General features: G+C 57.5%; 1 protein-coding gene across 26 annotated transcripts in view; it reads right to left on the bottom strand.

The window, feature by feature from the left end:
- Positions 1–22,174, bottom strand: part of NCOR2 (nuclear receptor corepressor 2) — a 213,348-nt gene extending 191,174 nt beyond the window's left edge. For 16 of the 26 annotated variants that reach the window (XM_064578226.1, XM_054510566.2, XM_054510568.2 and 13 more), the window contains exon 1: positions 21,871–22,174. The gene's annotated coding sequence lies outside the window, so the exon portion shown is untranslated. The remainder of the gene's footprint in view (positions 1–21,870) is intronic. The other 10 variants (XM_054510571.2, XM_064578241.1, XM_054510567.2 and 7 more) reach the window with 1 other exon arrangement.
- Between the last annotated feature and the right edge of the window lie 3,867 nt (positions 22,175–26,041).

Raw genomic sequence — 26,041 nt, 5'->3', positions numbered from 1 at the left:
GCAGCACTGACAGCCCACAGGGACCTGGAGCTCCCCTTCTGAGGGCTTCACGGTGCCAGGCACACTGCTCAGCCCTCTGTGCCTAGTAACTGGTTAATCCTTACAACCACCCTATGGCCCTCCCCATTTTACAGATGGGGGCAATGAGGCAGCCAGGCAAGAAAGCTCCCCCAGGCTTCCCACAGCTGAGATTTGCATGCAGGCATCCACTATAACCACATAACATTACCTCTGCTGGATACCCCAGCCCAGAAGCCCCCTGTGGGGCAGGAGACAAGAGAGCAGGCTCTCTGCATGGGGTGGAAACTTCCAGAAGCCTCTGGATGCCCTTCAGTGACCCCCTCGTTGTATAGATAATGCAGTCTCTGCCCCTTCGAGAGCACAAAGCAAGCACCCCAAGATGTTAGCAGCTGGGTTCCCCCCAGAGAGGCTGTCTGCCACTGGATCCTGATGGTCAGCTGGAAGAAAAACCGCTGCAGAGCCTTCCCTGCCTCTGGCCCCAGGTTCCCCCCACCCTGGAGCGGGGTCTGGGCCATTAGTGGCTGCAGGGAGGGGCTGGGGGCTGCCTGGGAGAGCAGGGGTGTCATAGAGCCATCGATCGCCACAGCAATTAATTGTCCAGGTCAAGAGACGGTGAAAGAGATTTGTCACCCGGGGCCCAGGGGATATTCCAGGGAATCCAGCAACCCATGGCAGGCAGGACGGTTCCCGCTGACGTGGTCCTGAGAATGATCAGGGTCCTTGCACTCTTCCTCCCTCTGTCCTCAGTCCCGCCGTCCCACACCCTCTCCGGGCCTCCCTCTGCATGCTCCCCACTGGCCTGCATGCTGGACAACAGTCCTGGCCCCAGCCTCCGTGACCTGTGCACCAGGAGGGACCACACAATCCTTGAGGCAGTGTTCACTGCACAGACAGGACAATAAGGCCCAGCAAGGGAGCCCATACCCAGAGTCCCTGAAGCCCGGGGCCTGGCCTGACACCTGGATTCACCCCAGGTTCTAGCTGGACGACTCCATGCTCGTGGCTCAACTTCTCCGAGGCTGTTTCCTCAGCTACAAAACAATAATAACCAGAGCAGCGAAAAACAGGCTGGCTGAGGCTCAGACTCCAGCCCTGCCATTCTGAAAAGCCTGAGGAAGTCACCTTGCTTCTGCAAACCTCAGTTTCCCCATCTATAAAGCAGGGATGAGGCCAGGACTACTCTGTAGGCCAGCAGGTCACACCGTTCAAGCTCAGGTCAGGGGCTCAGGGCAAGCTTGCCATTGGGCCTCCCCAGGGACCAGAGCTCAGCCCCCAATCCTACTCAGACGTCAGTCAACTCCTCCAGCACCTCGGACACCCACCCTCAGCGCCGGAGCCCGGCCGGGATGAGAAGACACAGAGCACAGGATTCCGTCCCAGCCTCTACAGCAGGACCCGGTGGGAGATGCAGGCTCAGGGGCCACCACTAATTCACCCACTGGGCTTGGCAGCTGGTCGTCCTGGAGAACAGAAGGGCCCTGACACACACACCCTCCACCCAGGTCTGCCATGGAGAGGATGGGTGAGGTGGGTACAGGGCGCGGGCCTCCCCCGAGAGCCTCTACTGGCTTTTAACCTCTTGTTTCTGCACCAAATCCCTCCACACATACCCAGACCTGTGCGGCCCCTCACATCCACTGATCGATGTGAGAAACATCAATAAACACCTCCTTCCATGCCCCCACTACACAGATGGGAAAACCGAGGCCCAAGGAAGCCAGCGAGGGACGGCCTCAAACTTGGTTCTTTCTGACGGCTCCCATGAGCAGCTCAGCTCAGCAGGTGTTCAGAAGCCCAGGTCATTGGGGCCAGGGGCAACACTGAGTCAGACCGAGAAACTCAGCGGAAACTGAAAACAGCCCAGGGGGGCCCCCCCGTGCTCCCCAGAGTGAGCCACGCTGAATCACAGCACCCAACGCTGTGCTGGAAAGTTCCTGCTTCTGTAGCCGCGGTGGGGGTGGGGACAAAGAACAGCCACTGTGCCTGGGGTCCCTCTCAGGGCCCAAGAAGGTGCACACCGGCCCCGGAGCTGCTGGATCCCACCCACGTGCACCCCAACCCAGGGCTCCCCAGGGCCCCTCAGCCCCAGCAAAGCACTGCCCCTCAGGGGTGTTCACAGCTGGAGGGAGGGCAGGCAGGCAGGCTAGCCCGACCCCCGCACAGACCTCTACCACTTTCCTGGCTGGGCTCAGCCGAGACAGGCCCCAGACGTGGGGACGTCAGACCCAGCCCCAGGCTCCACTGCTTTCTGGCTGTGTCATCCTGGGCAGGCTGCTTAACATCTCTGCGCCTGCCCCTGGCCTGTGAGGTAGAAACTCTCACCTCCTGGGGCTGACTTAGAGACTCCGTAAGCAAATGCACATGGTGCCTAGCATACAGTAAGAGCTCAACAAATACATGTCTGTTTCAGTTCCCAGACTGGTTTTCTAATGTGGTGAAATTCACGTAACATAAAATTAACCATTATAAAGTGAACAACTCAGGGGCGCCTGGGGGGCTCAGTCGGTGAAGAGTCTGCCTTCGGCTCAGGTCATGATCCCAAGCTCCTGGGATCGAGCCCCATATCAGGCTCCCTGCTCAGCGGCGAGCCTGCTTCTCCCTCTGCCTTCCCCCCCCCCCCCCCCGCTCATTATCTCCCTCTCTCAAATAAATAAATAAAATCTTTAAAAATAAATAAAGTGAATAACTCAGCGGCACCGATGACATTCAGCGTTGTGCAACCACAACCCCCACCTAGTTCCAGAACATCTCCTGGACCTGAGAGGGAAGGGAGCCCCCTGCCCACAGGCAGTCACCCCCCTCCACCATGCCCCCAGCCCCCCACTTCAGCAACCACTCATCTGCACCCCGCCTCTACAAGTTTGCTTGTTCGGGACATTTCTTATCAACAGAGTCACACACCGTGTGGCCTTCTGTGTCTGGATCCTCTCACTCCACATCGTGTTTGCAAGGTTTGTCCGCATTATAAATGTACCAGTGCTTCATTCCTGTTTCTGACTGACTAGTATTCATCGTATGACTAAATCAATAATACGGTTTTAAAATAAGAAAAATAAGTGTTATAAATAATACAGAAACGCAACATGACAAGGTACATACATACACACACATAGACATAAAAGATTTAAAAATCCATCAAATTATAGGGCGCCTGGGTGGCTCAGTTGGTTAAGCGACTGCCTTCGGCTCAGGTCATGATCCTGGAGTCCCGGGATCGAGTCCCGCATCGGGCTCCCTGCTCGGCAGGGAGTCTGCTTCTCCCTCTGACCCTCCCCCCTCTCATGTACTCGCTCTCTCTCATTCTCTCTCTCTCAAATAAATAAATAAAATCTTAAAAAAAAAAATCCATCAAATTATAAAATAAGTAAGCGAAATGACAGTAGGGGATATGGAATCTGGTCAGTGGGAGGAGCCCGCTAGCCAGAGGGAGGGGACGGTGGGAGCCCCAGGGCTGCTGTCCCCTCCCTCGGGGGCCTCGGGCCTCCCTGGTCCAGGCCCTGCTGTGCTGTGTAACCCAGGGCCAATTCCTCACGGGCGCTGGGCCTCAGCCTCGCCATCGGTAAAGAAGGGCACTGGGAGGGATGCTTTCAGGGGGAGCTCCCACCGCAGCAACTGCGTTCCCAGTGCCTCCAACTGGCTCTCAGCCCCGGGGGGGCGGCGGGGAGAAGCTACAGCAGCCAGGCTGTGGGAACCCCGCAGGTGTGGGGACACGTCACCGATGCAAGCTGACGGCTGCCCCGCGCTGGGAACAGAAACGACGAGCAACTCTGGGATGCCCAGTCACCCTGCTCGGGGGCACACTCTGGGCCACGGTAATGTGGATCCAGCACGGAAAGGGGACCTAGGTCTGCCCGGCCCTCCCCCGCCCAGAGCACAGCCTGGATGCTGAGCTCCTGAAGCCCGACGCCAGGTTCCGGCACTTTGGGCCGGATCACTGTTCCCTGTGGGGGCTGCTCCATGCGCTGTAGGATGTGTACAGCAACCCTGGCCCCTGAAGCACCCCCCGCCCCCCCCCCCACCGCCCCGCCGTGGGACAACCAGAAGTATCTTCAGCATTGCCAAATGAACCCTGGGGCCAACATCACCCCGCTGACCCCATCTGCACCCTGACCCCCTCAGAGCCTCTCTCCCCGGGCAGGAAGGAGAAGGCACCGGTCTGGCCGGTTCCAGACAGGCTGGAAGCCACTGAGGGACAAGGGCCCCATGTCCAGCACCCGTCCTCCCCTTCCCCCCACATCAGGCCCATGGAGACCTGGCCCCGTTCCAGACACCAGGGGCCCAGCAGCGGACAAGACGGACACAGCACCTGCTGCCTGGGAAGTGACCTCTGATGTGGGAAGGCCACCAAAACCTGGGGGAATAAAGCCCCCGAGGGGCTTCACACTCACTACAGACAGCAAGTGGGGAGCCCTCCCGAAGATGACATCTGAGCCCAATGGCAGCAACGGAGCGTGCCAGGCAGGGGGCAGCAAGTGCAAAGGCCGGGGTGTGGAGAGGGGTGAATGCAGCAGGCGCCGCCCAGGCCCCGGGGGGCCTCTGGCTTTATCCTCCAAGGAGGAGGCAGGGCCTGCAGAGCCGGACACGGAAGAGTCTCCTCCTTCAGACAGGGTCCCTCTGCCTGCAGCATGGAGGACAGATCCGGGGGACAAGAGTGGATTCAGGCGCAGGGGGAGGCTACGGCACACATCCAAGGCAGATGGGGGCCCGGTCTGCCGTCATTGGCTTCGTTACTATGGGTAGGAAAGCGGAGAGGGTCTCCGCGGCGGGGGTCCCACTCCCCCAGCACATTATGGTGAGCCAGCATTACCCTGACTGCACAAAGGGCCTGCAACAAAGTGGTCATCTGACTGCTGTTACTGTCACCGTTTTCTTGCAGTGAGGGCAGAGGGGGTCTTGGAACATGCCAGAAACAGGAGCGATCACGGCGGTCCTTCGACGGCCACTCAGCCGGGGAAACAGGCCCACGCCACGAAAGTCATCCTCCCCACACAATTTTCAAATGACCCAGCCATTAAAAAAAAAAACCCTGCCAGAACCAATCCAAACACTTGCCTTTATTTTTTTTTTTTAAGTCACTTTCATATATTTCCGGTACCGAAACCTTTCTGAGCTCACTTCTCTCAAATCTGCACTTACTCATTCTGAGTGGGAGCCAGCAGCATCTTCCTTCCATTTCCCTTTATACTACAACTGGGGTATTACACTGATTTTTCTTGTTGTTGTTAATTCTGTGTAAAGTCAAGACTGTATGAAGGAGGAATTTCAGGGCCCAAGAATAAAAGGGGATTTTCCACATATATACTGCAAATACTGTTGGCGGCGGGCGGGGGGGGGGAGGTCAGGATGCTGTGTGGCCCTGGGAAAGGTAGCTGACCTCTCTGAGCCTTAACAGCTTGCCCGTCACACGGGGAAAGTGATGATCGTTGCTAGCTCATGGGATTGAAAGGGTCCAATAAATCACTGTGGCATGTGCCCGCCCCTCTTAGACCAGCATCAAAAGCACACAGTCTGAACATGCAGCTGAGGGGGCTGGAGGCAGGTGGGCCAAAAGCCCCCAGCACAGGCCCCAGCTGGGCAAAGAGTGGAGGATAAAATCCCAAACTCCCTGCCTGGGCCAGGTGGCTCATCGCCTGCCTGGCTTTCATCTCCAAGAGATAAGCCGTCTGCTCAAGTTCACGTTCAGGATCAAATGAACCCACTTAATCGCCTTAGGGATCTCCACTGAGCCAGCTCCTTACAGGCCTGGGGAGGAGGACAGCTGAGTTCCCGCCCACCGAGACCCCCACCCGCATGGCCAGGCACAGGGAGGATGCCGTGGGCACTCCACCAGCACAGCCTACCCCCTGCCCAGCTGGCTGCAGTGACCCAAGGGCAGATGCTTGCACACTTGGCTTCAGAGTCTATGCACACATCATCTGCCCACCGTCACAAAGCACCTACTGTGTGCCGTATGCCTGAGCAAAGAACTCGCTAATCCCCACGGCAGCCCAGGTCAGTGCTACCACAAACACCTGCTCTCCAGATGGGGACATTGAGGCCTGGAAAGTAAACAGCCAGCCCAAGGTGACGGAGTTCCTCATGGGGTCCACCTGCAACCCTCAGGACAACCTTTGCCCCCATCTCATAGGGGGGGAGACTAAGGCAGGAATGGGGCTTAAGTCACCACCATATCCCAAGGCCGAGCCAGAGTGAGTGAGCAGAGTGTCCAGCTATGCCTGGGACAAACAAGAAGGGGGGGCCGCCTGCCTGCCTTGTTCCCAGACAAATCCTAGCACCTAGGACAGCTCCCAGCACACAGTAGGTACTTAACGAAAGCATCCGAATGAAGAAAATCTATACGCTGGGCATAGACTCCAAGGAAAACTGTCCTGGGGCTTCTCTGCCTTCCAGACAGTCCTCTCTGAGGTCCTATCATATACCACAGGGGTCCTGGAGGGGCGACTGTGCCCCCCCCCCCAGGGTTTGGTCCTGCAGTCATTTCTGGTTGTCACAATGCGGGGGGGGACCATCTACTGGGTGGGCAGAGACCAGGGATGCTGCTCAACACCCTCGAATGCACAGGACAGCCCCTAGATCAGAATTATCTGGCCCAAATGTCAGTAGTGCCCAGGTTGAGAGACCCTACTGTACTGTATCCCTTCAAGCATCAACGGAGCACCTACTGTGTGCAGGGCTGCACAAAAACCCTGCAAGGAGATGAAATCATGGGGTTCTGAGGGGTGAGGTTCCATGAGCCATGTCCCACAGCTACGGCAAGGCAGAGGCGGGTTCCAGATCCGGCTGATGCAAAGCCCCACCCCGAGCTGCCAAATCCCTGCGCGATCCCTGAGGATGCTGACCTGCTGGGTCTGGAGTGGGGGCTGCAGAATCCCCATATTTCACTGTTCCCGCGCCCCATGGTCACTGCAGGGCAGCAGTGATCAGAGCTGGTCCTTTTCATCAAAACCCACGTACACCAAGATGCCAACGCTCCCTCTCCGGGGGGTGGGAATGTGGTCGGATTTTTTTATGTGCAGGCTTTTTGTTTCTTAATTTTCCAACTTACAGAGAACACGTTTGTTCTGCTTCTAAAAACCAAAAGTCTTTTTTGTAAGGCAGCCATCAAACCGCAAACCCCACCCAAGGGCTTGGCCGTAGGGAGATCCCACCCCCCAAAGCAGAGAGGGTCGGCCAGTGCAGCCCCCCCCCCCGGGGGCAGCGCCTACTGGCAATGTCTGGAAAGGCCACAAGCCGAAGATTCCAGTCCCAGGAACACATGGAGGAGATGGGACGCACGTGAGCACCCCGAGGCACTGGGAGAAAGTCTGTCCAAACGCCACAATCAACTCAAGTGACATCCCGAGGAATACACCAATCATATGTCACATATCCCCATGACAAAATACTATCTCTACAGAAGTTAAAATCCACCAACTAGATCGAACTGCACCAACATGCTGCAAAATCCTAATTTTAAAAAAATTATAATAGTAATAACGACGACAGCTACCCGGTTTTAAAACACATCTAGTGTTTCGATCCCCATTTTACATATAGGGAAACTGAGGCACAGGGAGAGACAATAATGTGCCCGGGGCCTCACAGCTGGTAAGAGGCCATGAGCAGTGTGGAGGCGGGGGAGGGATGGGAACCCGCAAGCCATCAAAATCCCTGCGTGTAGTCACTCCGCTCCGCCGCCCGCCTAAGCAAGGACAGGAAATTACTAGCTTGAATTATATAAAAGCTGTCGATATTCGACCACTTTTGACCTATAAAACTGGCAGAGTCCTACGGCTCACCTTAATAGCAAACTGCAGAGCAGGGCCCACAGAAAAACACGTCCGCGTGCATTCTTCCAGCCCAGAGACGAGACAGGGCCCCGGGCCGTGCAGGGATCCACACAGAGGCCCGTGAAGCATGAAAACATGGGATTAGAAGAGCACATGTCTAGTTGAGAAGTAGAGGCCTCCAAGGAGGGGACTCGGGTGACCGGAAAGTCACCTGCAATTTTTTGTTTTAATAAAAGGCAGCCACCTCAGCTTAGCTGGTGGCCCTGAGCCCAGCCTCTTGGACCCAGGCTGGCTGGTGCTTTCCCACCCCCTCCCCTTTCCCTGAGGCAGCTTCTCTGCCCACTGCCCCCGCCCCTAAACCCCACACAGTCCATCCACCAGCAGCAGGTCCCCAGGGCCTGGTCTCTGGAGCCTCTTCGGGCAGGAGAAGCTCTCCCCACCTAAGGATCTAGTTTCATTTAATTGCAGGGTTCAGGTTTCTGGACACAGGCCCAGAGGCCTTCAGGGCCCAAGGTATGGGCCATTTTCTTCCTCTTCTCAATAAAGTCGGGAAGGAGACAGTGTGTGGCATCACCTGTCTGCTCTGAGAATCTAGAACACCTGCCCCTTGGGAGATGCCACCCAGAAGAATCATCCATGGCTCGTCACGGGTTTGCGGACAGGCTGGGGACGTATCATTTTTCTGGCCATCGCTGGGACCAGGTGCCCCCACTGGATTTGAAGGAATTAAGAAAAAAGAAAACACACACACAAACCAACATCCCTACCTCACACCACCCCTTCCCCTCCCCAAAGCTTCCAAAGGGTCATTTCTCTGCTTCCAGATCTTTCTCGTCTTTCATTTATTCCCCTAGCATGGCCCTTTACAGTTTGCAGTTTCCTCTCTTGGCTCCGAGTCCCTCACCCACAGCCCCAGGTCAAGGCCAAGATTCGGAGCAGTCACCTGACTCCAAGGTCACTGGGCAGTCAGGACGCACCAGCATCTAAATGACCATGCTGTGGGGCGCCTGGGTGGTGCAGTCAGTTGAGCGTCTGACTCTCTTGATTTCGGCTCAGGTCATGATCTCAGGGTCAGCTCATGACCTCAGGGTTGTGGGATCGTGGGATCGAGCCCCATGTCGGGCTCTGCACTCAGCATGGAGCCTGCTTGGGATTCTCTCCCTCTCCCTCTGCCCCTTCCCTGCTCGAATGCTCGCACTCTTTCTCTCAAGTAAATAAATGGATCTCTCTTTTTTTTAAATACATAAATAAATGACCACGTTGCTCCTGGCTGCTGGTTTCAGGGCAGATGCAGGCCACATATGAGTTTCCTCCTGTTGCTATAATAAATGACCACAAACTCGGTGGCTTAAAACAGCATAAAATTTATTATCGCAGTTCTGGAAGTCAGGAGTCCAAAACAGGGCTAGAAGTCCATGTGTCGGCAGGGCTGTGCTCCTTCTGGAGGCTCCACAGGAGAATTCGTTCCCGGCCTTTCCCAGCTTCCAGAGTCTGCCTGCAGTGCTTGGCTCCATGCCCCTTCCTTCGTCCTCAAAGCCAGCAGCAGGGCATCTTCCAGTCTCGGTCTGGCTCTGACCTCCTACTTCCTCCTTCTAAGGACCCTCGTGAGGAGTTTGAGCCCACCAGGATTATCCAGGCTAACTTCCCCAGCTCAAGGTCGGCTGACGAGCAGCCTGAATCCCAAGGGCCACAGCTCTTTGCCCTGTGACAATATATTCACCGTTGCTGGGGACCAGGCCATGGACAACTGTGGGAGAAACCATTATTCTCCTGACCACAGCCTCCAAATATCTGGGCCTCGAGGAAACTGCTCCTACGGCCCACCCCCACAAACCCTGAAGTCCAAAAGCAACTGCTGGGTCCCATGACTCAGTTTCTTCCACTCCTAGAGTGTTGGGGGCACGCCCAGTTCCGCCACCTGCACAGTGAAAACATACCCCAACGGTGTCGAGTCTAGCCTTTGATGAAAATGTGAATCAGGCAGAGTCCTGTGGCTCGTCACTAGAGACTTCCCTCTCTAAGACGACAACCGGTAACTCATCAATCGATATTCTTCGGCAAGGTTTCTTTCCTTTTTTTTGGACCAGTCACAAATTGCCCTATTGTACATCCCACAATCCAGCAAGATTGCTAACAGGGAGGCCACCCTGCTGAAACCTATACTTATCCGTGTGCGTGCGCTCTGGGCCAAGAACGGTGTGGGCACCAACAAAGCACGTAACCTCTGTGAAGGTGGGAGGCTTTGCAAGGTACAGCTGACCTGCACATGACACTCAGGCTCAGAAAAATGGCCAAAGGATCACGCATATTAGCCTGCACCATGCAGCTGGCATCTGCCAGAAACGGGGGGCAGGGTGGTCAGCTGGGACCAGGGAGGCAGAGACCATCAATGTGCCCTGCAGCAAAGCCACTCAGGAAATCCCAAGAGCCAGGGCCCCCAAGGGCCTGACAGTCCAGAGACGGACAAGACGAGCCCTGCCCCCTAACAACACAATGACATTAACAATATTAACCATGAAAACACAAAAGATGACAGTGGGCACAATGAAATGGCTCTCTCTTGCTTGAAAGCCAGCAGTCAAGGTGGGTCTCAAATGCCCACGTGCCCACCCCATGGTCCATCTCCCAGTCCAGGACCCTCCAGGCAGCTTCACCTCATCACGTTCCCCCACAGCCACATCTAGATAGGTCCCATGTCCCCTCCCCAGACTCCCTGGATAACCTCCTCCCGCTAACCTCCCCCACCTCCAAGGCAAAGACCACCCGCCCCCCTCTCAACAACAAACCTCCCACCCTGCCCGCCACACACCCCAGCCACCATCCAGACACCCTGGGGACACCCTTTACAGCACAGGAAGCACAGCGGCGTCCGGAACACATGGCCAGGGGCTCGGGGGGCACAGAGAGGGCAGTGAGAGCCCAAAGGTCACACAGCAAACCTGCAGCACAATGCCTGGGGTGCCCACACGCTTCCGCCTTGGCGTTCCTGCCGGCAGAAGGAAGGTTCCAGGAGGCGCTGCGGCCAGAGCCCAGGTGCCACGAGACGCAGCTTTCTGCCCCGCGTGGCGCTGCGGCTGCTATTTATAGCCCGGACAGCGGGGTCAGCTTCCTGCATGCCAGAGCCAGCCACAGTCCGGGAGCCCGCAAGCGTGACCCCGCAAGGGTGACCCCAAGGGGGACAGGCTGGGTTGGGGCAGAGGGTGGGCAGAGATGCACAGGGCCGGACACACGGTGCACCCAGGCCACCCCCCCAGACCCACAATCCAAGGGAAAGGGAGAGGCAAGGAAAGGCCAGACCCCGCCTGTGACAACCTCCCACCACGGAAGGCACCTACGAGCTGCGTGCCCTGAAGAATGTTACCACCACTCTTTGCCTTGGTTTCCCCATCAGGAAGCAGGGAAAGGAATAGCTCTGGCCGCATGGGAGTTACCGTGGGGCTTAACTGAGCTACCACAAAACAGGCACTCAGGGAGCTCGCCCAGCTCCCCAGCCAGCTCAGGGCCCTTTCCAAGGCACCCCGTCCCCGCCCAGCTCTGCCCAGAGACCAGACACAGAGGGTGGGGCGGGAAGGGGCGGCAAGTGGCGTGCACACCTATCTACAGCAGGTCGTCAGAGGTCACCCCAAACACCCTAATCCACCCCACTCCCCCATGAGGCAGGGAATGCAGCTACCCCCATTTTATAGATGCAGAAAGTGAGGCACCAAGCGACAGAACTCCACGGGCTGCCTGGGCATACTTCGGGCCCCTGCAGAGCTCCCTTGTGGGGGTCGGGGAGCACAGACCAGAAAGGGGTCCTCTCAGGCCACAGTGGCACCCAGAGACCGCCGGCCTGTGGAACACAGGCTTTAAGTCCCCCAGGCACCTGGGGTCATCTGACTGTGATGTCCCAGCCTTCCCCCAAAACCATGGCAAAGGGAACATCCCTGCAGCCCATACCAACAGTGCACATGCCAACCCGGGTTGAGGTCTTGCTCTGTGCCCCTTCGTGTAGGACCTCGCTCAACACCTCAGCAGCTTTCAGAGACAAGTAATCTCACTATGCCCATTTTATGGATGGGGAAACTGAGGCTTGTCGCCTTGTTATCCCAAAGCCCAGGCACCCAGTTCTGCAGGTGTCAGCAGGGTGGTTTCTTCCAGAGACTCTGCGGGGGAAGTCTGCTCCGTGGATCTCCCAAACAGCGATCCTCAGCACTCCTGGGCTCAGAGACACAGTACTCCCGTGTCTGCCCCCCTCTTCACGTGGCCCGCTCCTCTGCTTAAAAATGACACCCATCATGCTGGATTTAAAGCCCAGCCCCCTCCAGCAGGTCCTCATCCCAGGTACAACTGCAACAACCCTATCTCCACATAAAGCCCCATTCTGCACTTCTGGGGAAACATGAATTTGGGGGACACTATTCGACCCAGTACAATGGCTTAGATGGGGTAGAGAAGGCAGGGAGTAGAGAAGGGGGAAAGTGAAAATGCCTAAAACTATTCAGGAGGGTGGAGGGGAGCGGGGGGGGGCAGGTGAAAGTGGGCACCTCCCAACCACCCCCCTGCTTACATTCCCCACCCCACCCCCAGCCAGTTCAACTGGTCATAGGAGCTAGCCGCAAGTCACCACCACACCCCCACCCCGTAGGCCTGGCCCGAGCCCCTAGGACCCCAGAGGGGGCCCCCGATTCCTGCTGGGCCCTGCTCCTGGCCCGGTGGCCTGCAAGACAAGCCAAGCCGAGCCCTGGGGCGGCATCCCCGGCTCCCCACGGACTCCCCACCTCGGCCCAGCAGGCTTGCCTCGTTAGCCTAACGAGCAGGGCCCTGGTGCCAGGCGGTTGCCATGGCCACGGAGACACCATCGAGGCCCCGGGCGCTGCTCCCGGGGGGGTCTGCAGCGGGCACCGGAGTTCAGCGTAAGGACAAGCAGGGGCCCCCGGGGCAACCCTCCCTGTGGGGCCCGCTGCGCCACCTTCGGGCCCGGCCTCCAGGCCTCCTGACTGACAGCATCTCCCAGAGAGGCTCCCTAGGCCACAAAGAGAAATCCACCGCCCCCTCCCCTCCCACCCCGCCTGGCCAGCGCCCCCCCACCCACCAGCATTAGCGCACAGGGATTGCAGGGGCCCCTCCCCGCCCAGGGGAGGTCGGAGGTCAACAGGCTGGCGGGGGGGGGGGGGGGGGGGCAGACAGGCCTCCAAGGCAGTGAAAAGTACTGGGAAAGCCCTTGGGGGCTCTGAGTAAGGTCCCGGCACAGTACCGCTGGGGCCGGGCCCACAGCTGCATGCACAGAATGTCCCAGAATGTCCATGGGGAGACCGGGGAGGGGGCTGCTACAAGCACCGGGCAGGCAACCACACCAGAGGGCAGTGTGGGCGACCCCGGGGGTCTCTGGCCCGTGTCCCACACTCCAGGAGGAAGCCCAGGACGAGGGTCTGACATGAGGAAGGACCTGGGTCCTGCTGGGGACAGCTTGGGCCTGAGGCCCCTGAGGGACATCCGAGAGCCACTAGCAGGCGACCCCTGCATCCAGCTGCCTGGCCCCAGAGGGGCTCCCTGGGTGCATGAGCCACGGACAGGAGGGAGAGGGCAGGTCACAGCCTGTAGGAGTGCTTTGGCCTCAGATGGCCCCTCAGCCCCCTTTGCTTTACCACATCCTATGAGGACGTGTATCATTCATCACCCCATTTCACCAGTGGGTAAACTGAAGAGCTATGCACAGAGGCTCCATGACTTGTCCAGGTCACGTCACACAGCCAGCAAGAGGCAGACCCGGGACTCAGAGCCGTGGGCCAATCCTGGGAGACAAGAGGCGGAGCGCCTCGGCCACCAGGCCACAGGAGGGATTGACCCCAAGAGCCTCAGAGCCTCCCAGGCCCTGGCACAGCACACAAGCTCGTACATGCAGCATGGGCACGCGCGCGCGCACACACACACACACACACAGGCAGCCGGCCGCCCAGTCTCATCTAATCCCACTTTCTCGAACCCACCCTATAGCTCACTCTTTCCCCCATTTCCTTCCCAGCTCCAAGAAATATCCCAGAGTCAGCAGGAGGAAGCAGACGCATTTGAAAGCATCAGCAGAGCAAGGAGGCTGGAAGAGATGCCCCAGGGGTTCCTCACTGTGGACACACCCACAGGACTGCCACCCCGAAATTCTGAGATCCCTGGGCTTCAGGGCCCCAGATATGGAAGAGACAGAAGTGACACTTGACCCCGGGGTGGTGAGCCCGAAACCTGCTCCACTCCAGGGCCTTCCCTGGGGCCTCCAGTGGGGACATCTTCCACCCTTCAAGTCACTCACTGTCATCTCTCCAAATCCAGCCCAACATGCACATGCAAAGATCCTGCTTACCGCCCAGGGTCTGACCTTGGTTAAGACCGCCCCACAGGGGCGGGCCTAGGCTTCCTCCTGGGATCATCTGTCAGGAGACTCCAGGGTGCAAGCTCTTCCTGTGGGGTGACCTAGCGCCCCACAGACACCCACAGGACACAAGCATGAAAACATCTTACACAGCGTTTCCCTTTTCTTTACTCCTGTCTGCTCCAGGGTGCCCCTCCAGAGATGAGACAACTTTCAGGAATGCATATGGTAAGATACTATCAGAGAGCGAAGTCAGGGCAAAGAGAAGTCAGGGACAAAGTAATGTAAAATCAGGATGAAGTGGGTAAAACAGAAACACAGACCAGACAGACCAGACCAGACTGCTGAATGCAGGCTGCAAATCAGGCTCCGAGTTTCCTGATGGCCAAAGCAAAGAGGGAAACAAGATGGGTAGGAAGCGGCTTGCCCAAAATTGTGAACACCCCCTAGTACCACACAGAAGGAGCTTCAGCAACCACGTAGAGCCGAAGAGCAAGGAGAAATCAGTCCAGACTGCCTGCTGCCTTAACATCCCCCTCTTTCCTCCTGAATCCTACAACAGTGAACTATAACCAGGAGCATCAGCATCACTCGGCAAGAACAGTTAGCCAGGCCAACAGGAGGGATCTTAAGGGCCTGCTCAATATGACTCTTAAACTCACAGTCCTCTCTGGGCCCCCAGTTTCGTCAACAGTGAGAACCCCAGAAGGTCGTGCTGGAGTTAAAAAGAATGAGGTGGCTCCGTATCAGGGGCTGGCAATAAAGACGTTAGGCCCCGCAGGCCTTCGGGCCTCTGTCACAATTCCACCATTTTTCATCTACAGCTTGAAAACAGACTCAGACAACACATTCATGCATGGGCGTGGCTGTGTTCCAATAAAACTCTATTACGGACACTGAAATTTAAATTTCATACGATTTCACAGGTCACAAAATATTATCTGCTTTTAATTTTTTTCAGCCATTAAAAAATGCAAAAACCATTCTTAGCTTGCACACCACAGAAAAACACAGAGGTGGGGGGCACCCGGTGACTTAGTCGGTTGAGTGTCTGATTTTTTTTTTTTTTTAAAGATTTTATTTATTTATTTGAGAGAGAGAGAATGAGAGACAGAGAGCATGAGAGAGAGGAGGGCCAGAGGGAGAAGCAGACTCCCTGCCGAGCAGGGAGCCCGATGCGGGACTCGATCCCGGGACTCCAGGATCATGACCTGAGCCGAGGGCAGTCGCTTAACCAACTGAGCCACCCAGGCGCCCGAGTGTCTGATTCTTGATTTCGGCTCGGGTCATGATCTCAGGGTCGTGAAATCAAGCCCCGCATCAGGCTCTGCACTGGGCATGGAGCCTGCTTAAGATTCTGTCTCCCTCACCCTCTGCCCGTCTCCCCCCGCCAAAAAAGATAACAGGAGGTGGGCTGGTTTTGGCCTGTGGGCAGCAGTTTGCTGACGTGCTCTAGATGTTCCAGAACAAGCTCCAAGCTATGTTTTAATTTAGGGGAAGAATGCAAGATGTGATTAGGGTGTGATATTATTTGTGTCAATTTAAGGCAGGCAGAGGCCCAGAGTCTCTCTGAGGGGAAACTTTACCTGTGTGCGTCTGCCTTGGGGGGACAGAGAGTGGGAGGGCAGGAACCAGAAGGCTTCTCTTGACGCCTTTTGTGAACTGTTTTAACTTTCTAACAGGCTCATGCATTTTCTCTTACAAAAATTACTTTTTATAAAGCCCAAAGCAAGCAGCAGAGAGTTTTGGGTGCATTACTTTTTAGTTTCTTCCATTTTTCAAATAACAATAGAAAGCAACATTATTCACCCCACCAAAAAAAAAAAAGTTAATCTAGTTGTTACATAATGCATTAATTTCGTAGCAGAAGAAACTAAGGCCGAACACTTATGGGCAGGCCTTCCCTATGTATCTGCCCTCGTGAAAACAAACAAGGGGGGGAGGAGCGTGCAGAGGATCCTCTCTGTGAGCCCAGCCAGGTCCAAGGCCCAGGCACCAGAGCTCAGCCCTCGGCGAGAGCTGCCCACGCTTTGCACAGATCTGGAGCTGCCTGTGTTTGAGAAATGAGAGCCAGGGACGCAAGTGGGGGAGTCTGGGCACAGAGCTCCCGGCCTCAGGGGGCGCTCGGGCCGACTGCCTGTAGGGCCAAGAAGAAGAGAACGCTCAGCCAGTGGTCTGAAAACAGGCGTTTGGCCCCGAGTCCACAGAGAAGGCAAGGCACTAAAACCACGCTGCTCAAGGGCGACTGGGGCCGCAGGCCACAGGGGGCTATCTAAATTTATTAAAATTAAGTAAAAAATGGAATTCCATTCCTTGGTTGCAGTCACTTCAAGTGCTCAGGGCCACATGCGGCTACAGCGATGGTGTTGGACAGGGCAGATCTAGAATGTTCCCCCCGCAGCCCCCTACATCGCAGAAAGGTCAACTGGACGGAGCGGGTCCAGAGGCTGGTTGGGACAGGAAGGGGGCAGTGAGATCAGGAGCATGGGCAGGAGAAGGACAGAGGGTGGAGGAGTCAGGGTGGGCACTAGGGTCAGCCCTGGGCTGTCTGGGAAACAGGACCGAAGAAGGGGGGGGACCTCCAAGATAGGACAGTGCCACGTGGGCACGGGGCGGAGACAAGACACGAGAAAGGAAAAACTCAGGTGCTAAGAGCCAAGCCCTGCTCCCACGCACAGACTCGGACTCCCATCAGCCAGCCCCGAGCCATCCGATTAGGCAGCCATTAGCCACAGCCACACGTGGCTATTTAAATTTAAGTTAATTAAGATGAAATAAAATTACCAGTTCAGTCGCGCTAGCCACATTTCAGGAGCTCAACAGCCCCCCATGCCGGGTGGCCACAGGCAGCATGGACGCACAACACTGTCCCCCACGGCCGGAAGCTGACCACACTGTCCTCAGAGGTGGGCGCGATTTCCTACTTAAGGATAAGGAAACGGAGGCCCGAAGGTCAGAGACTTCGCTCAAGTCATGAGCTGATGGAAGCAGGATTGGAACCCAGATCCGACTTCAAAGAAGCCCTTGCTGGAAACTGCTCCCCTCTCTGTCCCCAGTGTCAGCCCTCCCCCAACTCTCCAGGCTGCCTAAACCCTCCAAGTCGGCCCCATCCCATTGTCATCAAAACCTCAGGCTTCGGGGGCAGAGGGAGGGGGCTGAACAGATCTGTCAATCACGCCAACCAGCCAACAGGAAAAGAGCCTCCTCTCTGGAAGACAATAAGGCCAAGCCCCCCAGGGCTCAAGTGGAGAAACCCCCAAGACCCTGCTCTGTTAGAGCATCCTCCTTCTGAGCAGCCCTTCAGAGGGAGGAAATGTCCAACCAACTTGTCGGCAACAACCCGGGATCCCACAATAAATTCTACAGCGAAGCATTCATGCTCCAACAGGGTGAGCCGGAATAATAAACAGCAGCTCTTGCTTGAGGACACACAGCGAACAATAAAGTCAGAAGGATGATGATCATCATCATCATCATCCTCACCACCATCCCCATCTTACAGATGAGCACACTGAGGCTCAGAGAAGTTAAGCCCCTTGCCCAGAGTCAGTAACAATTGAAAGCTGCAGAGCCAAACTCCAAACCCAATGCTCACACTTTCTGCCCCTTAATCCTCTCCACCACCCCACCAGCAGTGAGCCACGCGCCCATCTTACAGACCAGGGCACCCAAACTCCGAGAAGCAGGGGCCAGCCCCTGGGTGCACTGCATGTACGTGGCTAAGTCGGGACTCGAACTCACCAGAACCTGCTAAATTGGCTGCCCCAATGAGGATCAGGGACTAAACGCTTCTAGTCCATCCTCTACTGTTTGTTGAGGATGATTCTTCACGGTTCTGTGAAATCAAAGAGCCTCTCTCCAAGGCGGCTCGCCTGAGCCCAACTGGGTGAATAATCACAATGATTTGGATCACTGTAAGCAAAAGTCACACTTCTGTGGTATCTTGGGCTGGCCTGGCCCCTCGGACCTGTGCCCTCATCTTAAATTAGGAAAAAGCTGCCTTCCACCTCGGGACCTCTCCAGGTCTCCCGCTACAGAAACGCACCCCAGGGCCACAGGCGTGCGGAAACTCCAGGCCACGGCACTCCTCAGATGCCACTTTCTGGAGCCCCGTTATCTGCCCTGCTAAATAATTCAAAACCATGTTTTCATTTCAAAATAAACACAGCCTCCAAAGCGAATGCCAAATTTGCATGAATGTTTAAGATAAAATGAGACTTCAAAGAAATGCCAGGGCCTGCCGCAGGCACTTCCCCCTCCCCAAATCCTGGGGAGAACAGGTTCTCAGTCTCCTGCCCCCTGGGGCAAAGATCTGTAGGTGTTGCTCCAATAAGAAACATAATTTCTTCCTTCCTAACCTGCGCTGCAGCTCCACAGAGCAGGCCTGCAGCGGGCTCGAGCTGGGGTGCACCAACGTGACCGTGAGCAATCAAGCCCAGGTCTTCGTTCTCAGTTCCACATCCAAAGTGTGTGACCTTGGGCAAGTCATTAAACCTCTCTGTGCCTCGATGTCACCATCTATAAAATGGGAAAATGAGAGCACGGACCTCACAGCGTGGTACCAAGAGTGAATGAGTGGATTCCTGGTGAGGGCAGGGCCTGGCACCCAGTGAGAGTGCCTGGCATGTGTCGGGGGTCCCTGTACAGTAGTTTGCCTTATGTACAGTATCTCCACCTCCAAGAGCAGGAGCCCACTTGACAGGGGGTAAAATCCCTTCCCGTCCCCCAAGGATCCTCAAAGGATGTCAGCTGACCCTTCCTAAGCATCATGTCCCTCGGGACCCCACATACCCACCCATGGGACAAGGCCTTCTAAGGCTATAGCCTGGCCTGGCCCTGGGCACCAGGCCCTCGCCAGACCCTCTCCTGGCACCTTCCCGGGGGCACCTGGGGCAGGAGTTACCAGCTCCCGCAAGCTGCTCCCTTCAGAAGTGTCACCTGGGGAGGCTGCTCTTGGCAGGAAACAGAGAAGGGAAAAACAGACACACAAATAAAAGCTCTCAACCCTCTCTTGTCAGAGGCAGAGTGCCATGGGGGGGGTGGTGTTTCGTTGGAAGAGCTGTGGGAGGGAGAACTCTCCTGCCTGGACCACTTCTGCTTCTCCTAAACAGGAGCTCCTTAGGCTGGGTTCCCCGTAGGTGGATCCCCCCAAAATCTCAGAGTGAACCACCAACCTCACCCACAGGCCTCAGGTGGGGGGGTGGGAACACAGAACACCATGCAGTCGGGGGGAGTCCAGGCCCTTCCACACACAGCCAATGGCAAGGCGTGGGGGCCAGGACTCCTGGGGCGGTATTGCACCGTGCCAGCCCCCAGCCCCAGAGCCCCCTCCCCCATGCCCGGAGTACAATCTCGCCCTCCCTGACTCAGGGCTTTCATGCAGCTAAATGCGTGTTTACAGAGCTCTCAGAAATCTTTAGGAGGTGGTATGAGTATTATTAATGGGGGGAAAAGAACGGATTATGCCAAATAAATCCTTCCCACCACCTAGCCGAACCCTCGCGGGGGGGGGGGTTAATGCGCGCAGCCCCACGAGGGGGTCTCCATCCCTCACCGGGACCTGACAGCCACATTACCATTCACATGGATTTATCAATAGTATTGATCCCGGAGCAAGCATAAATAGCTCAGTGGGAAGCAGCCAGGGCTAGGGCCCGCTTGGCTCCCGCCCCCACGTCTGGGCACCACAGACTCCCCGGGCACCCGGCGGCGGCGGCGGTAAATTTCCAAGCAGGGACAAGGCGGCGGGTGGGGAAGCCAGACAGCGCCCGGGAAGCCCTCGCCGCTCCGCCTGCTCCAGGACCTGCGCGCGCCTCACCGCCAGGCTCGGTCTGTGCATCCGCTCAATGGGCTGAAGGCAACCCCAGCCCGGCTCCGTCCGCAACCGGGAAAAGCGGAGGGAGCGGGTGGCCGGAAAGCGTCCTTCCTCCACTAGTCCCCCACTCCCCCCCGCAAAAGGCAAGTCGGCCCCGTCTCTCAAGATTTCCAGGCCGTTGGATTAAAGGCCAAGTTTTAGAACCTAGTAATAATAATAATAATAATAACAACAACAAAACAGTGATCATAGTAACAGTCACACAAATACCTTCTACGGATTACCATTCTCGGTTCTCACAACCACCCTAGGAGCTCGGGAATATTGTTACCCCACTTTGAGGCTTAGAAGCCTGAGGCACAGAGAGGTTAAGTAATTTGTCCAGGGTCACACTGCCAAGAAAGTGACTAAAGAAAGATTCGAACCCAGGGAGTTGAGTTGCAGAGTCGGCAGTGAAAGGCTCGGCTATTCCAGCTCACATCTCTTCCTTTCTGATTGCTTCCCCTACCCCATCCAAAAAAAAAAAAAGGCCACCCACGACGAGATACACAACAATGCCCTGGGACGCCCTCCCAGCTCACGCCTGGCCCTGAGAGCCCCTTATATCAAAGCAGCCGCGAGAACCCAGATCTCGTTTAAAAAAAGGGCAAAGTCAAGGCCACCGATAACACATCCCAACGTGCCCAGAACTCCTCCATCCAGCCCACAGGGATCCTGTCCCCTTCCCCCCGCCCTCCCTCACACATCCTTCCTCCAAATCTGCAAAAGGGAAAAAAAAATAATCATAATAAAACCAGTTCTCACCAACTGTTGGGGGGGGGAGGAGGGGGAGGAAGGGAGGAGGCTGAGCCGACAGAACAGATCCGCCTCCGCTGCCTGCACCAGACCCTTGGAGAGCCGAGCCGGAGCGCGCGACAGGCGGCGGGAGGACACTAGCTTCCAAAAAAATAAACCTACAATGTAAAAATAACGCCGGGCGCCCCACGCTAATTGGGCCCGGGCGACGGCAGCTCACAGGTACAGCATGTCTCTCCCTCCCGCCCGCCTAGCCCTCTCTCCCTCCCTCCAGGCTTTTTTCTGCAAGCGCCTGGGGTGAGGAAGGCGCGCCCCACGAGTCCCCCCCACTGCAGGTCTCTGGGGAGGCTCCCCCAGCACTAGGGCCTGGGGCCTCCGGGTCCAGCCCAAGTGGGATCAGCTCTGAATTCCAACTTCCCAAACTAGTGGCATCCCAAGTATCCGCACAGCCCGGGGGAGGGACCAGGAGGCGGCCCAATGAGGCGTCACCAGCCGCGGGAGGCAGGCCCAGACAGCAGGAACACCGGCCCGCGGGGGAGGGCGAACAAGGGGCGCCTCCTCTCCCGGGGAGACCCCCCACCCGGTGCCCTCTGCTCCTTCGCTCTCGGGCCCCCGCCCGCCCCCGCCCCCAGCTGGCGGGAACCCGCCAAGCGCCCTTCCACGACAGCCAGGCCGGGGAGCACGGGGTGCCATCTCCAGGGACTCCCCAAGCCCGCGCTGCCTGCTGGAAAATAAGACGCAGTGTCACCCCCAAGCTGGGGCTACTTGGGGAGAAGGGAGGCGCATGGCGGCCATGCCCACAGGGCTGGGGCACACGGTGCGGGGCTACCCTGCGCATTTCCAGGGCGTCCCCCCGCCCGTCCACCCCCACGCCACTTCCCTCCTTCCCGCCCCCTCGCAGGGTAGCTGGAGTTCCCCTAAGTTCCCCAGCGCCCCCACGCACGCGGGCCGCAGTGTCTACGGGGCGCCTCGCTCCCCAGCAGGCCACCTCCCGAGAGCGCCAACTCAGGAGTGCAGGGGCCCCGCCAACTCCGCCGCGTGCGCCGCCCGATCCTCCCCTGATCCCCCGGAAGCGCGCCCCGCGCCTCCCCCGTGGCCCTCCGCGGGGACCCCCGGCCCCAACTCACCTCGCTGAGGTGGCGGCGGCGGCGCCCGGGCTCGGGGCGCGCTCGGGCCGCCGGGGCGCTCAGGCAAGTGGCGGTGCCGAACGTGCCGGGGGCGCGCAGCAGGCCCGGCCTCCAGCCGGGGCGCGATCCTCCCGCCGCCGCCTCCTAGGGCGCCTGCCCAGGGTCCCCGGCCCGCAACTTGGAGCGCATCGCGGGGCGCCGGGCGGGGGCGCACGTCTCGGGCGGGGCGCGGGCGGACGCGGGGCTCCGGTGCGGCCCGGCCTGCCCGCGGCTCCGCTCCGCGGCGGCGGCGGCGGCGGCGGCGGCGGCGGCGGCGGCGGCGGGAGGGGGGAGGAGGGGGCGGGGCGGGAGCCGGGGAGGCGGTAGCTCGGCCTCCCCGCTCCCCGCTCCCCGCCCGCACCGACGCGCCCCGGCCCGGCCCCCTCGGGCTCCTTAAAGGGCCCGCGTCGCCTCCCCTGGCCCTGCGCGCACCCGCTCGCGCGCGCACACGTTGCCACACACGCGCGCACACACACACACACACACACACACACCCTTACACTTGGGCGCGACGCCGTTTCTTTTTAGCAGCTCCCCGAAGGAGGAAGGAGGGGAACACGCCTCCCCGTCCCGCCCCCTCCTCCTCCTGTGGGGCTTCGCGCCCTCCTTCTCCTCCGCAGCCCCCAGATACTCAACTGGAATCGCGTTTCAGCTATTAAGTTATAAGTCCAGAGTGGCCGGTGGGTAAGGAGGGGGCGCACGGGGAGGGCCACACGCCGATGCGCAGGGACCCGCGTGGTGGAGTCACTCAGGGGGCTGCAGCACAGAGTAGGGGGCCCCGCTCTCAGTTGCAGACTTTCACACCCGGGGCCTCGCGGGACAGCAGATGTGGCCCAGTGATGGCACGAGGAAACTCACAGCGCAGCGCAGGCGTGCGCGCAGCCTGGGGCATCGACTCCAGTGGAAGATCACCCACAGATGAACACGGGACACGTACACACGAGTTGCACACAGGGGCAGGCACACACGCCAGAACGTCCTGTTCCGCCGGCCGGGATTTCTGGCTGTTTCTACACTGCCTTTTCACACGGTAGGGACTCCATAAAGTGTTGTTGAGTGAACACCCATTTGGGGACCTCCAAGAACACAGCTGCACAAACTAGATGCTGCAAGCCTGTGGTCGGATCCACAGGGACACACACACATCCAGGAGCACACCCTCACAAGCCCAGACCGCAGGAGCATGCGGGGTCCCAGACACGCACACATGGGAACGCTCCCCAGCGGGCTCCCAGGCACTCACAGTTTCCAACAAGACCCCCTCTGGCCCCCTGACGATTGGGTGTCCCCGGTGACCCCCTGGGAAGGTGGCCCTCCCAAGCTAGGGGAGATCTTTTTTTAAACAGCAGAGGGCACTGGGAGCCCCAGGCCCGGAGCCTCCCTCCTCCTCTCTTTTCCCCTAAGATGTTGGAGAGTTTGAATTTTTGTTTTCAGTTCAGCTTTCCTTTTTTGGAGCGAAGTCTCAGCAGATTCAGTTCTGCCATCTGCCAACATCTGAGAACCCCCAGGGGGAGTGGGGAATGGCTGCGCTGGGGAGGAGGCCATGCGGTTTCCAGGGGCCCGGGCGTGCCTCCTGCCAGCCTGCGGGGCTTGCCTTCCTCCCCTGCAGCAATTTGTCCTTCTCTGCCCCCTCAGGCTGCTCGTTTTCCTTTTATTGCGGGGAAAGAGGGAGCACCTGGGGCTGACAAAATCTGGAAAAAAGGGAAGTGCGTGTGGAGGCGAAGAGGAGAGGTTTGGAACAAGAGGGGGACATGGGTCAGCTGTCCCCTCCTCCCCATCCTGGCCCCACCAGTTTCCCTGCTGCCAACCAGACCGTGGGAATCACAGGCAAAAAGCCAGCCCGGCAGAAGGAAGGCCTAGCCCTCTGAAGGGCCTGGGGAAGGGAGGGCGGGGGTGGGGGGTGGGGGGGAGCCCTCCTCAGCCCTCCTCAGCCCTCCTCCTGCCCCCCAGTGTCACCTGAGAATGCTCCTGACATTTGCATTTCAATGAGATCTGCTCTGGAACTTGGCACCAGAGGAGGAGGGTTTGGGGTATCTTCTTCAGGGGTTCCTTCACCCAGCTTCTGCCTCCCAGTGGTGGTCCGGGGGGCTTTGGCTGAGGCTGTGGGCATAGGAGGGGGCAGGCAGGTAGGGGGACTGTCAGCTGTTACCGTCCCAGGGGTCACTGGGAAACCCCTCAAAGGAAGCCAAGGACAGACTCAGTGTCAGTGTCCTCCAGACCAGCCATGTTCCAGACAGAAAAACTGAAGCCAGGAGAAGCGAGGCACTTTCTCTGAAGGAGGATTTGTTCTCTTTCTAGCCCTCTCCTGTCCCTCCGGTTATTAATCCCATCCTCGTGGGCTACAGCGAATAATATAAATACATGTCCTCAGGATCTCACAGGTTCCCCTCAGAAACCTCAGACGGTGGGTTCCTAGGATTGACCCCACATTACAGATGGGGAAACTGAGACCCAGAGAGATTAAGAAGCTTCCGCTAGTGATTCCAGATGGGCGCTCCAAACCGTGGCTCTGAAGGGATGAACTGGAAGGGGTCTCAGCTGAGCCCTTGCCCACCCCAACCCCCCCCCACAGCAGAGCAGTACCCAGCACCCCAATTGCTAGTCTGCAGCACTGCACCATTTGCTGCTGGGCCCTAGGGGTTCTCGTGTAACTAATGCGAACAACAGCTTTGAAAAATTGCCAAAGAACACTCCGCCCCCAAACAGCCTCCCTGGAGGGCCCTTAGACACTGGGCTGGGATGGGGGTTAATAATAATGCTGGCTAAGAGCGTCCCAAACATCTCATTGTGAGGGAAAGACTGTCAATATACCCATTTTATAGATGAAGAGACTAAGATCAAGGGAAGTTGCCCAAGGACACTGGGCAGCACATAGTACATGGGTGCTGACCAGCTGGGAACAGGGTGAGAAGCTGTCCTATACATCCAGGGGGCTCTGCCATCCAAGGAACAAATTTTCTGCCCTTGGGCTATGTTCCCACTGTAATTTCAAATCATTCAACCATTCCCTCCTAAATAATTAGCGAACTAGTCAAACTCATTCCTGCCTCAGGACCTTTGTACTGGCTGTTCCTCGGCCTGAGAGAGCCGTCTTCTACCTTCTGGTCCCAGCTCGATGTCACCTCCTTAGAGAGGTTCTCATTGACCCTCCATGAAAACTCCCAAGGCACTAACTAACCCATTACCCTATATATTTTCTTCACCATTTATCACCACCTAAAATTATCCTGGGCATTTGTCACTTACATATTGTCTTCTGCCACCAGAATGTCAGCTCCATGAGAGCAGAGACCTCATCTGTCTAGCCCACTGCTCTATCAGCAGCACACAATAGACAGCAGTTAACAAGTGTGGACAATGAATGAGCAGTGAATAATGAATGCATGCAACACGGAGGGCACTGGCTGGGGAGTAGGCTTGGCCTTGCAGAATCTGACTCAAGTGGGAATGATGGGCCCCTGCCATCCCAATTGTCTAGCACTCGTTCCTCTGGCATATTTCACAGTAAAGTCTTCACCTCTCCACTATCTCAACCTCTGGGTAGCTGGGGGGATCCGCCAGCACCCGACCCAGGGCCTGACACCCAGGAGAAACCCATTCAGGCTAACAGTCCATATGGTCAACTATGATGTCAGATGAAACGTTCTGCCCCAAAAGAATGCCGGACAGGCCTGGAGAAGAACCCAGGCTGGAGGGCACGATGACCTGAGCCTCCCTAACCCCAGCCCCCCCCCCCCCCCAAAGGCCCTGGGCTGACCTTCAGAGCACATGCAAAGGAAAGCCCTCACTCTCTGGGCCTCTCTCAGTGACAACCCAAAAGACACCCTGATAAACATTCCCGGGGCAAGCCTTGCATATACACCAGAACCATGTGCACATGGGAAATCTTACATATAGTGTTCATGCTTTTGGACATGCTTTAAACAGCGGTTGTAAACTTAAAAGCCCGCAGAGCCTGGCAGGAACCGCAAGCCAGGGACTGGAGGAGAAGTGAGTAACAGAGACAGGTGGGGCCTGCGGCATACCCCTACCCCCGTGCCCAGGCTGTCGTAGTCACCCTCGGTTTGAAACACGAGTCAGCCAGACCAAATACCAAATGCCTGGGTGGGCTGCATTCAGCAGGTGCTGGCCT

Source organism: Mirounga angustirostris, unplaced genomic scaffold (assembly GCF_029215605.1).
Source record: "Mirounga angustirostris isolate CCGP_5_RB_7025 unplaced genomic scaffold, mMirAng1.0.hap1 SCAF_14, whole genome shotgun sequence".
NCBI lineage: Eukaryota > Metazoa > Chordata > Mammalia > Carnivora > Phocidae > Mirounga > Mirounga angustirostris.
The sequence above is the reverse complement of the archived record's forward strand: the minus strand, read 5'-3'. Positions and strand labels throughout refer to the sequence as shown.